The following is a 13,901-nucleotide window of genomic DNA, read 5'->3' on the forward strand; positions in this document are numbered from 1 at the left end:
AGTCGTAGAATTTGAGGTTGTCAGTCCCTCGGCCTGGAGAAGTTCAGTTCCATAGTCAGATAGTTTCCTGACTATGGAACTGAACTTCTCCAGGCCGAGGGACTGACAACCTCAAATTCTACGACTTCAAGGGTGATGGACTGATTACATCGTCTTCACATCTCTACTGTTCCTGCCTACTTTCTGTATTCGACTGAAGAAGCCTACTGTGTAGGCGAAACGTTTCGGAATAAAGTTGCCTAACTGTTGCCTATGTGTCTTACCTACCAACCTGTCGGTATTGTATACCTTTTTGATGTTCATATATATATATATATATATATATATATATATATATATATATATATATATATATATATATATATATATATATATATATATATATATATATATATGTGTCGTACCGAATATGCAAAACTGGTCAATTAGCAAGAAATCATTTAAAATTAAGTCCTTTTAAAAAATTTCTCTTATAAGTTTAAAGATATATTTTTTTTCATTAATGTTAATGCAAAAATTTTTAATTTTGCACCAAAAGAATCTTAGAAAACTTACCTAACCTTTTTATAACAAGAACAATTTATTTTAGCCTAACCCAACTATATATATTTAAGATTTGTTTACAATAATTTAATACTAAACAAACACAGTGAAATATATTTTTTCGTTAGGTTCAGAATGATTTTGGCGAAATTATTGCATACACAAATTTTCGCTTGTCCTATATGGCAAGATGAGCGTTGCTATTTAAGCCAAGATGGCAAGTTCTGCCTATTCGGCACGATATATATATATATATATATATATATATATATATATATATATATATATATAATAATAATAATAATAATAGGCCACATGGAGACAGACACTCAGGAGATTAATTGACCTGTATATTTCGACACCAGATGCAGGAGCATCCGGTGTCAACATGGAAAAAAGTACATATTCAAGGCTGATGAAATGATCACATCTTTCCCTCTACACTACTTGCACTGTCTCCAGTTTTAGTCACCTCTGTCTTCGACTGTAGATACCTTCTATGTAGGCAAAACACTTCAGAAAAAGAGATGCGAAAGTGTTACACATGTGTCTTGTTCAAGACCTTGACGCTATTATAGGTGTACCATTAACATGTTGTTAGGTATCTTTATTTCGAAGCGTTTCGCCTACACAGTAGGCTTCTTCAGTCGAGTACAGAAAAGTTGATAGAAGCAGAAGATACTTGAAGACGATGTAATCAGTCCATTACCCTTGAAGTTTTGAGGTGGTCAGTCTCTCAGTCTGGAAAAGAGTATTGTTCCATAGTCTGAGGGACTGACCACCTCAAAACTTCAAGGGTGATGGACTGATTACATCGTCTTCAAGTATCTTCTGATTCTATCAACTTTTCTGTACTCGACTGAAGAAGCCTACTGTGTAGGCGAAACGTTTCGAAATAAAGATACCTAACTGTTGCATATGTGTCTTACCTAACAACCTGTCGGTATTTTATACCATTTCAACGTACCATTAACATAATGAGACAATACTGATGGATCAGTAGGTTTTCGTGTACAATATCGTTTGAGGAAAGTGTACCTTATTTATACATATATCGTACCTGGGAATATTCTGTGATTCTAAATTGCACGAAAATCATTTTTGAAGTCATCTTGGTTTCTTTTAGTTATCTCAGCGAAGTGTTTCATTAAAGGTTTTCAAACGTGAAAGAAAAACGATATTCCAGTGAAAATTAATATGCTTTTGAGACTTGTTATCAAAAAGTGACATCTTCAACAGACAGCTAAAGACACCTTAATTTCCTCCTCCTCGTGTTTTTCTTTTTAGTGTGTAGTCACCTAGTTGTACTCACCTAGTTGTACTCACCTAGTTGTGGTTGCAGGGGGCGATTCACAGCTCCTGGCCCCGCCTCTTCACTGGCCGCTACTGAGTCACTCTTCCTGCTCCGTGAACTTTATCATACCTCTTCTTAAAGCAATGAATGGATCCTGCGTCCACTACATCGCTTCCCAGACTATTCCACTTCCTGACTACTCTGTGACTGAAGAAATACTTCCTAACATCCCTGTGATTTATACGAGTCGTGTGTGTGTGTGTGTGTGTGTGTGTGTGTGTGTGTGTGTGTGTGTGTGTGTGTGTGTGTGTACGCAATACATCAGAAAAAATCCTGTTATATCCCCCCAAAAAAGTTTTAACTTATATCTTACACTACCAGTAAACAAGCACTTCCTATAACAAAAAAAATATCAGTACATATATATGCTATATGTACTATATCCTTTATTCAATACAAGTTAAAACTGTAGCCGAAGACAAAACATAAAATACGAAAAATATTTGTGCAGAAATCGCAAGGAATTCGTAAACAGCCTCACTAAATGCGTCTCCACTTCCCACTGGTGCTATGGTTACGTGTATTATTATTATTATTATTATTATTATTATTATTATTATTATTATTATATTGCTTAGTCTAATGCCAGGAAATGAGGCCACGAGCGATAAGACGTGGAGAACAATACGCACCTTTGCTTGCAAGATCACAGGAAACGTTATACGTCCACAGTGAAAGAGTAATATTCCAAAGGCTGTCGTGATCTCTCCCCTCATGGAAGGTTCCTTGATGTTGGTGAGGGGCTCTTGATTTAGGGAATTGGAACTGTGCTCCAGTTCCCTGAATTAAGCCTGAATGCCTTCCACATCCCCCCCCCCGGCGCTGTATAATCCTACGGGTTTAGCGCTTCCCCTTTGATTATAATAATAATAATGTCGTGATCTCTCACAGCATCAAGTGACAGTGAAAGGAACTGTTCCTTGATAATGTGAGATATCATGAAAGCTTCTGGAATATTATCATGTCTCACTGTGGTTATATTACACACTTATACATGTGTATATACTTAAGAACGTATTTCGCATGGTGTATATACACTGAGAGCAGTATTATATATTTCCTTTGATGAGAAATGAGGAAATACACATGGTACAGAAACAACATTGTAGAAATAGACCGTATTTTGATATCCATCTGGGATTTTCTCTGGTGATATCAGCCGAACTTCAAAATATACACTTTCTATACTGTATTTTTGTCTTAGTGGCTTTCATCAATTCGTCAACAAGTGTTTGATACACTTTGATACCTCATCAAACCGTAGACTGTATGGATATCTAAGTGTAAGCGCACTTAGAGCTGTCTTCTGTCTATACTTTAAAAATTATAGTAGTACTGAATGGCAATAGGAAGGTGATATGCCAGTTAATGACCCTCGTGTAGTAGATAGATTTTAAGCCAACCAACCTAACAACTTCAGATATCAACGTAACCAAGAAAAACTTCGGCAGAGACGACGAATCTCCGGTACGGCTGGGAAACATTAGGGACGTGTTTACTTAAGACACCTGCTGTTCCTGTTCACCCATCAGTATAAAATGGGTAGCTGGGTGTTAGTGGACTGGTGTGGGTCGCATCCTGGGACAAAATTGACCTAATTTGCAGGAAATGCTCAGCATAACAAGCGGCTTTCTGTATAGTAGTATGTCATTGATGTCAGCTAGGACTGTATACCTTGTACATGTACTTGTAGAAATAAAATTATTATTATTATGAGTAATAATGCAATTATTCTAATCCATAGGTACAATGTGCTTGCTACTGAATACCACAGAAGCTGATCAATTTGCATTTGTGGATTATCACCTTGAATGCTAATCAATAAACTGTAAATCATCCCTGGATAAAACATACAAGATATACACCCACCTATCTTGGTGTTATACACCAGTTATTCATGTTCAGTGAATGTCATCCACTCATATTTCATACGTATGTGTTACCAACGCCTCATTCATCACTCGAGGTTATTACAAGCATACAGAGTCATCATCCCTGGATGACACGGGATGATAGCAGCTGATACATACTGGTAAATACACTCGGATGACACATAGTGTATCAAATGCTTCTTGCTGGATAAAAATACCCCTCAAGGAAGGTTCCTTGATGTTTGTGAGGGGCTCTTGATTTAGGGAATTGGATCTGTGCTCCAGTTCCCCGAATTAAGCCTGAATGCCTTCCACATCCCCCCCCCCAGGCGCTGTATAATCCTCCGGGTTTAGCGCTTCCCCCTTGATTATAATAATAATGGATAAAAGTAACACTCATAATGCTATTATTATTATGATTGTAATTAAACGCAACGTTTCGCCACTGATAGTTTTTTTTAAGAAAGTCAGCATAAGCATTACTGAGTTTTTCAATTCATATTTGAAAAAAAAAATCATTAAAATTTACTAGTTTGGCTACTTTTATTCTAATTCTATATTTAACAATATTTTTTTGGATTTTAATGGAAAAAAAAAAATGTTTCGACTTGACTGGAAGGAAGTCAGAAAAATGCAAACCTTTACTGACGACGTTTCGCCCACTCTGAGTATGGAGTCACGGATCATTTTGTGTTCGGATGAAGTCCGTTGTGTGGGCGAAACGTCGATAAGATACACAACATGTTGAAATGAGTAGAGTTTGACTGATGGTAACAAAACAAAAATAAGACAGATGTGCAACACTTAGGTGTCTTTATTGACAATGTGTCTTATTCATCTCCATGTGTCTCATCTCCATGTGTCTCATCTCCATGTGTCTCATCTCCATGTGTCTCATCTCCATGTGTCTTACCTATGTGTGTCTTGACTACATGTGTCTTGACTACATGTGTCTTGACTACATGCGTGTTATTCATCTACATGTGTCTTATTCATGGATGAATAAGACGCATATATGTGTCTTATTCATCTGTGTCTTATTCACCTACATGTATCTGACTCATCAACATGTGTGTTATCTACATGTCATACTCATCTACAAGTGTGTCACTCATCAAGTGTTATTCATCATTCTGAGACGAGACCAGTATTCATGTGTTAGCTTAAGCGCATTGCTCAGATTCATCTCAGACTCCCTGAAAGTTTTCTTTCACGGGTCTTAATACGTGTCTACATTGTCTACATTGTCTACATTTGTATACCATTCCAACTTCAGTATCTTATGTGTGTGCTGAGACGATGTGTCACCTGTCGGAAAAAATATATGCTTGGTAATTTAATATAGTTCTCGAAGCCTCAACAGATTTATGTATCGTTCCAGTCACGGTATTACGAGTTGAACATTAAAATGGTATAAAATACCGACAGGTTGTTAGGTAAGACACATATGCAACAGTTAGGTATCTTTATTTCGAAACGTTTCGCCTACACAGTAGGCTTCTTCAGTCGAGTACAGAAAAGTTGATAGAAGCAGAAGATACTTGAAGACGATGTAATCAGTCCATCACCCTTGAAGTTTTGAGGTGGTCAGTCCCTCAGTCTGGAGAAGAGCATTGTTCCATGGTATGATTACATCGTCTTCAAGTATCTTCTGCTTCTATCAACTTTTCTGTACTCGACTGAAGAAGCCTACTGTGTAGGCGAAACGTTTCGAAATAAAGATACCTAACTGTTGCATATGTGTATTACGAGTTATTTTTTGGTTATTGAAAGATGCATATCGTGTAGGTTTTAATTTGTTCACAAACAGTTCAATACGTAACTGGTTCACGAACATCCAATCATCTTGTAACAACAAAAATAATCCAATACCTAATTACTTCCATACATTTTTGCCCACAGATCTTCTGACTGTTTTATCCAACTGGTTCACAACACTCGATTACATAACTGGTCCACGAACATCCAGTCATAATTTACCTGCTTCACAAATATTCTGTTATATCATAACTGGTCCATAAACACTCCGCCATAGCATAAATGATCTACAAACATTGAACATTAAAATGGTATAAAATACCGACAGATTGTTAGGTAAGACACATATGCAACAGTTAGGTATCTTTATTTTGAAACGTTTCCCCTACACAGTAGGCTTCTTCAGTCGAGTACAGAAAATTTGATAGAAGCAGAAGATACTTGAAGACGATGTAATCAGTCCATCACCCTTAAAGTTTTGAGGTGGTCAGTCCCTCAGTCTGGAGAAGAGCATTGTTCCGTTGTCTGAAACAATATGAAGTTGAAGTGACAGAATCGGGCCTTATATAGTGCCAGGAGGTGAGACGTAGGTTGATTTGGGAGGGCAGGTCCCTCTCAAACCCAGCCGTTCTCACTATTAGAGGTTGTCGAAGTAGATGGTCTGTACCAAGATACCCTTGTGTTGCATATGTGTCTTACCTAACAATCTGTCGGTATTTTATACCATTTTAATGTTCATTCTGTCAGACACTGCAACACAAGGGTATCTTGGTACAGACCATCTACTTCGACAACCTCTAATAGTGAGAACGGCTGGGTTTGAGAGGGACCTGCCCACCCAAATCAACCTACGTCTCACCTCCTGGCACTATATAAGGCCCGATTCTGTCACTTCAACTTCATATTGTTTCAGACAACGGAACAATGCTCTTCTCCAGACTGAGGGACTGACCACCTCAAAACTTTAAGGGTGATGGACTGATTATATCGTCTTCAAGTATCTTCTGCTTCTATCAAATTTTCTGTACTCGACTGAAGAAGCCTACTGTGTAGGCGAAACGTTTCAAAATAAAGATACCAAACTGTTGCATATGTGTCTTACCTAACATATACAAACATTGTTTAAACTGGACCGGATAAACAGAATCGGTCAAATCCTAGAGGTGTTTGGAACAACAAGACTAGAAAATAATTAATACATTCACGAATACAAGACAAGGCTATAACAGTGTCACAGCTAAAGCCATGGACATGAGCAAAAGCGCTTCAGCTGCACCTTTGGATACCAATAAAAGCATAGCAACAACACTCCTGGATATCAACAATAGCCTTACTGATACACACCCGTGGACGCCGAATGTCACAGTTACAAATATATTATATATATATATATATATATATTATATATACATATCTATATATATATATATATATATATGCAAAACAACCACTCTGAAAGAATAGAGAAATTCCAAGCGCTTGCGTGACTACTCACATTATCAAGGAACTATGATAATGAGTAGTCACGAAAGCGCTTGGAATTTCTCTATTCTTTCACAGTGGTTGTTTTGCATATTCTGAAATCACCTGTTTACTGTGATCTTATTGCATATACATATACATATATATATATATATATATATATATATATATATATATATATATATATATATATATATATATATATATATATATATATATATATATATATATATATATATATATATACATATATATACATATATATACATATATATATATATACATACATATATATATATATACATATATATATATATATATATATATATATATATATATATATATATATATAAATATATATATATATATATATATATATATATAGTGTGTGTGTGTGTGTATGTCTGTGTGAGTGTGTCTGTATCTCGTGCCGAATAGGTAAAACATGCAATTTTGGCTTAAATAGCAACGCTTTTCTGGTCGAATAAGTCAAGCGAGAATTTGAGTATGCAATAATTTCGCAAAAATCATTCTGAACCTAACGAAAAAAATATATTTAATTCTGGTTGTTTATTATTAAATTATTGTAAACTTGTCTAAAATATATTTAGTTGGATTAGGGTAAATTAAATTGCACTTGTTATAATAAGGTTAGGTAAGTTTTCTAAGGTTCTTTTGGTACAAAATTGTTATTTTTTACATTAACATAAATGAAAAAAAATATCTTTAAACGTAAAAGAGAAAATTTTAGAAAGAACTAAATTTTAAACAAGTTTTTGCTAATTGACCAATTTTACCTATTCGGAACGACATTATATATACATATATATATATATATATATATATATATATATATATATATATATATACATATATATATATATATATATATTTTATTTTATTTTTATTATCACACCGGCCGATTCCCACCAAGGCAGGGTGGCCCGAAAAAGAAAAACTTTCACCATCATTCACTCCATCACTGTCTTGCCAGAAGGGTGCTTTACACTACAGTTTTTGAACTGCAACATTAACATCCCTCCTTCAGAGTGCAGGCACTGTACTTCCCATCTCCAGGACTCAAGTCCGGCCTGCCGGTTTCCCTGAATCCCTTCATAAATGTTACTTTGCTCACACTCCAACAGCACGTCAAGTATTAAAAACCATTTGTCTCCATTCACTCCTATCTAACACGCTCACGCATGCCTGCTGGAAGTCCAAGCCCCTCGCACACAAAACCTCCTTTACCCCCTCCCTCCAACCCTTCCTAGGCCGACCCCTACCCCGCCTTCCTTCCACTACAGACTGATACACTCTTGAAGTCATTCTGTTTCGCTCCATTCTCTCTACATGTCCGAACCACCTCAACAACCCTTCCTCAGCCCTCTGGACAACAGTTTTGGTAATCCCGCACCTCCTCCTAACTTCCAAACTACGAATTCTCTGCATTATATTCACACCACACATTGCCCTCAGACATGACATCTCCACTGCCTCCAGCCTTCTCCTTGCTGCAACATTCATCACCCACGCTTCACACCCATATAAGAGCGTTGGTAAAACTATACTCTCATACATTCCCCTCTTTGCCTCCAAGGACAAAGTTCTTTGTCTCCACAGACTCCTAAGTGCACCACTCACTCTTTTTCCCTCATCAATTCTATGATTCACCTCATCTTTCATAGACCCATCCGCTGACACGTCCACTCCCAAATATCTGAATACGTTCACCTCCTCCATACTCTCTCCCTCCAATCTGATATTCAATCTTTCATCACCTAATCTTTTTGTTATCCTGATAACCTTACTCTTTCCTGTATTCACCTTTAATTTTCTTCTTTTGCACACCCTACCAAATTCATCCACCAATCTCTGCAACTTCTCTTCAGAATCTCCCAAGAGCACAGTGTCATCAGCAAAGAGCAGCTGTGACAACTCCCACTTTGTGTGTGATTCTTTATCTTTTAACTCCACGCCTCTTGCCAAGACCCTCGCATTTACTTCTCTTACAACCCCATCTATAAATATATTAAACAACCACGGTGACATCACACATCCTTGTCTAAGGCCTACTTTTACTGGGAAAAAATTTCCCTCTTTCCTACATACTCTAACTTGAGCCTCACTATCCTCGTAAAAACTCTTCACTGCTTTCAGTAACCTACCTCCTACACCATACACTTGCAACATCTGCCACATTGCCCCCCTATCCACCCTGTCATACGCCTTTTCCAAATCCATAAATGCCACAAAGACCTCTTTAGCCTTATCTAAATACTGTTCACTTATATGTTTCACTGTAAACACCTGGTCCACACACCCCCTACCTTTCCTAAAGCCTCCTTGTTCATCTGCTATCCTATTCTCCGTCTTACTCTTAATTCTTTCAATTATAACTCTACCATACACTTTACCAGGTACACTCAACAGACTTATCCCCCTATAATTTTTGCACTCTCTTTTATCCCCTTTGCCTTTATACAAAGGAACTATGCATGCTCTCTGCCAATCCCTAGGTACCTTACCCTCTTCCATACATTTATTAAATAATTGCACCAACCACTCCAAAACTATATCCCCACCTGCTTTTAACATTTCTATCTTTATCCCATCAATCCCGGCTGCCTTACCCCCTTTCATTTTACCTACTGCCTCACGAACTTCCCCACACTCACAACTGGCTCTTCCTCACTCCTACAAGATGTTATTCCTCCTTGCCCTATACACGAAATCACAGCTTCCCTATCTTCATCAACATTTAACAATTCCTCAAAATATTCCTTCCATCTTCCCAATACCTCTAACTCTCCATTTAATAACTCTCCTCTCCTATTTTTAACTGACAAATCCATTTGTTCTCTAGGCTTTCTTAACTTGTTAATCTCACTCCAAAACTTTTTCTTATTTTCAACAAAATTTGTTGATAACATCTCACCCACTCTCTCATTTGCTCTCTTTTTACATTGCTTCACCACTCTCTTAACTTCTCTCTTTTTCTCCATATACTCTTCCCTCCTTGCATCACTTCTACTTTGTAAAAACTTCTCATATGCTAACTTTTTCTCCCTTACTACTCTCTTTACATCATCATTCCACCAATCGCTCCTCTTCCCTCCTGCACCCACTTTCCTGTAACCACAAACTTCTGCTGAACACTCTAACACTACATTTTTAAACCTACCCCATACCTCTTCGACCCCATTGCCTATGCTCTCATTAGCCCATCTATCCTCCAATAGCTGTTTATATCTTACCCTAACTGCCTCCTCTTTTAGTTTATAAACCTTCACCTCTCTCTTCCCTGATGCTTCTATTCTCCTTGTATCCCATATATATGTCGTGCCGAATGCGTAAAACTGGTCAATTAGCAAGAACTCATTTAAAATTAAGTCCTTTCTGAAATTTTCTCTTATACGTTTAAAGATATATTTTTTTTCATTAATGTTAGTGTAAAAAATGTTAATTTTACACCAAAAGAATCTTAGAAAACTTACCTAACCTTGTTATAACAAGAGCAATTTATTTTATCCTAACCCAACTAAATATAGTTTAAATACGTTTACAATAATTTAGTACTAAATAAACACAATAAAACATATTTTTTTCGTTAGGTTCAGAATGATTTTGGCGAAATTATTGCATACACAAATTTTCACTTGTCCTATATGGCAAGATGAGCGTTGCTATTTAAGCCAAGATGGCAAGTTCTGCCTATTCGGCACGACATATATATATATATATATATATATATATATATATATATATATATATATATATATATATATATATATTATATATATATATATATATATATATATATATATATATATATATATATATATATATATACATACCCCAACAAAACAACCACAGCAATAGTCAACCACCAGCTCAAAAAACCTCGCATTATTGAGCACCCATCATAAATACTACAGCAGATGTGTTTGCGTCGATGCATTGCTCCCTAGAGCAATATCCCAATACTCCCCGTGATGAAGTATAAGGTGCTGGGAGGCCAACTTTACCAATACGCAGTGCTCAGAGCGATATTTTATACACTCGACAAATGGGACCAGTCACAGGATATTCCTCCTGGTTTCCTTTACCTAAATATTACCCACATAGGGAAGTATTCTTTGTGTGATGGTTGTGAATAAGTAGTTTTTAAGTGTGATTTTAGGGTTATGTGCTTTGATTATTATTGTTGTTATTAGTGTTATTATTAGTACCAGGAAGACAACCTTTCTCAAGGGTACTCACTGGGGGATATTTTCACGAACGGATGCCCCTCCTTACCCTGTGGTGGAAACAGGGACTTCCCATGGGTATTAATCCATATCCCCTCAGGTGATCCTCACCAATCCCTGGGCCACACGGAGAGGGCAAGAGAGGTGAGCATGACGGGCCAAATACCCAGACAAGGTGCTCGAAGGCTGTGCAACATCAGTCCCCGAGATATAGGGGTAGGGATAATACTGTCCCTTTGATGAGCACCCCATTGACGCATGGGTCCTGCAGCAATGGGGTCCTACTCTTCAAAACTCATTTTCTCAACTTAAAGCAGAGCAGTGCACTCTGCTGGAATCTTGCAATGTCACTACAATTGTGACATTACAAGATTCCAGCATACAAGTGGCCAGTGTCAAATTCATCTCACGCACTAGTGTCATATTATATATATTTGGTTTAGATAACCGACGTTTCGCCAGCCAGTGACTTCCCCAGTCTGTACTGGACTGAACAAGCCACTGACTTCATCAGTCTGTACTGGACTGAACAAGCCACTGACTTCATCAGTCTGTACTGGACTGAACAAGCCACTGACTTCATCAGTCTGTCCTGGACTGAACAAGCCACTGACTTCATCAGTCTGTACTGGACTGAACAAGCCACTGACTTCATCAGTCTGTACTGGACTGAACAAGCCACTGACTTCATCAGTCTGTACTGGACTGAACAAGCCACTGATTTCATCAGTCTGTACTGGACTGAACAAGCCACTGACTTCATCAGTCAGTACAGGACTGAACAAGCCACTGACTTCATCAGTCTGTACTGGACTGAACAAGCCACTGACTTCATCAGTCTGTACTGGACTGAACAAGCCATTGACTTCATCAGTCTGTACTGAACTGAACAAGCCATTGACTTCATCAGTCTGTACTGGACTGAACAAGCCACTGACTTCATCAGTCAGTACTGGACTGAACAAGCCACTGACTTCATCAGTCTGTACTGGACTGAACAAGCCACTGACTTCATCAGTCTGTACTGGACTGAACAAGCCACTGACTTCATCAGTCAGTACAGGACTGAACAAGCCACTGACTTCATCAGTCTGTACTGGACTGAACAAGCCACTGACTTCATCAGTCAGTACTGGACTGAACAAGCCACTGACTTCATCAGTCAGTACTGGACTGAACAAGCCACTGACTTCACCAGTCAGTACTGGACTGAACAAGCCACTGACTTCATCAGTCAGTACTGGACTGAACAAGCCACTGACTTCATCAGTCAGTACTGGACTGAACAAGCCACTGACTTCATCAGTCAGTACTGGACTGAACAAGCCACTGACTTCATCAGTCAGTACTGGACTGAACAAGCCACTGACTTCATCAGTCAGTACTGGACTGAACAAGCCACTGACTTCATCAGTCAGTACTGGACTGAACAAGCCACTGACTTCATCAGTCAGTACTGAACTGAACAAGCCACTGACTTCATCAGTCAGTACTGGACTGAACAAGCCACTGACTTCATCAGTCTGCACTGGACTGAACAAGCCACTGACTTCATCAGTCAGTACTGGACTGAACAAGCCACTGACTTCATCAGTCAGTACTGGACTGAACAAGCCACTGACTAGCTAAACGTTTCGCATATAAAGATTCCCAGGTGTTGCACAAGCGTTTAATTTAACAAGTGTTATAAATCGCCTTACACATGCACCTCTAGTGGCCAAATGTCTATATATATACTCACTGATATTTTATCACTAATTTGTACTGAATAAGTATATTATTATTGTTATTATCACTGTAAAGTTCTTGTATTGTCGATAATCCTTCTTAAATAATAATGATTTCTTTGTAGATGAATGGTTCAGAGAACCGACATGTTGATAAATTAGACACATGTGCAACTCTTGGGTATCTTTATTGAGGAAACGTTTCGCCACACAGTGGCTTCATCAGTCCATACAAAGGAGAATCTTGAAGAACAGGAGGAGAATGAGGTAATCAGTCCCTCAACCTTGAGTCGATGTGATGGACTGACCACATCGACTCAAGGTTGAGGGACTGATTACCTCATTCTCCTCCTGTTCAAGATTCTCCTTTGTATGGACTGATGAAGCCACTGTGTGGCGAAACGTTTCCTCAATAAAGATACCCAAGAGTTGCACATGTGTCTAATTTATCAATGATTTCTTTACATTGTGTATGCAGGTATGATACACTGTTTATAGTGTAACTGTTAGTCTGGATTTGTGCTTCAGTTCCCGGAATTAAGCCTAAATGTTTTCACTCTTTCCCCCCCCCCCCACAGGCTCTGTATAATCCCTGGGGGTTTAGTTCTCCCCTATGATAAATGTAGTCGTTACGAGCGGTAATATTGATTAAAAAGCTAATACTCTGCGTGTTTTTTAGTAAGATGCCATCAGCTGTTTCAGTTTTATACGTATTGTTGCCAAGAATTGTAAAACGTCAGTAAACACCTCAAACCGCACTGAAACATCTCGAGTCGGGAGTGAGTAGGTTGTTACAAGGGCAATGGCTGGGACCTCTTTCATAATACTCACGACATTCACACAAAACATTCTACAGTAAGCATATTTCTGGGGTTTATAGACTTGAACTCCGGAACTATTTGTGTACTTAGCAATTACT

Source organism: Cherax quadricarinatus, chromosome 88 (genome assembly GCF_038502225.1).
Source record: "Cherax quadricarinatus isolate ZL_2023a chromosome 88, ASM3850222v1, whole genome shotgun sequence".
NCBI lineage: Eukaryota > Metazoa > Arthropoda > Malacostraca > Decapoda > Parastacidae > Cherax > Cherax quadricarinatus.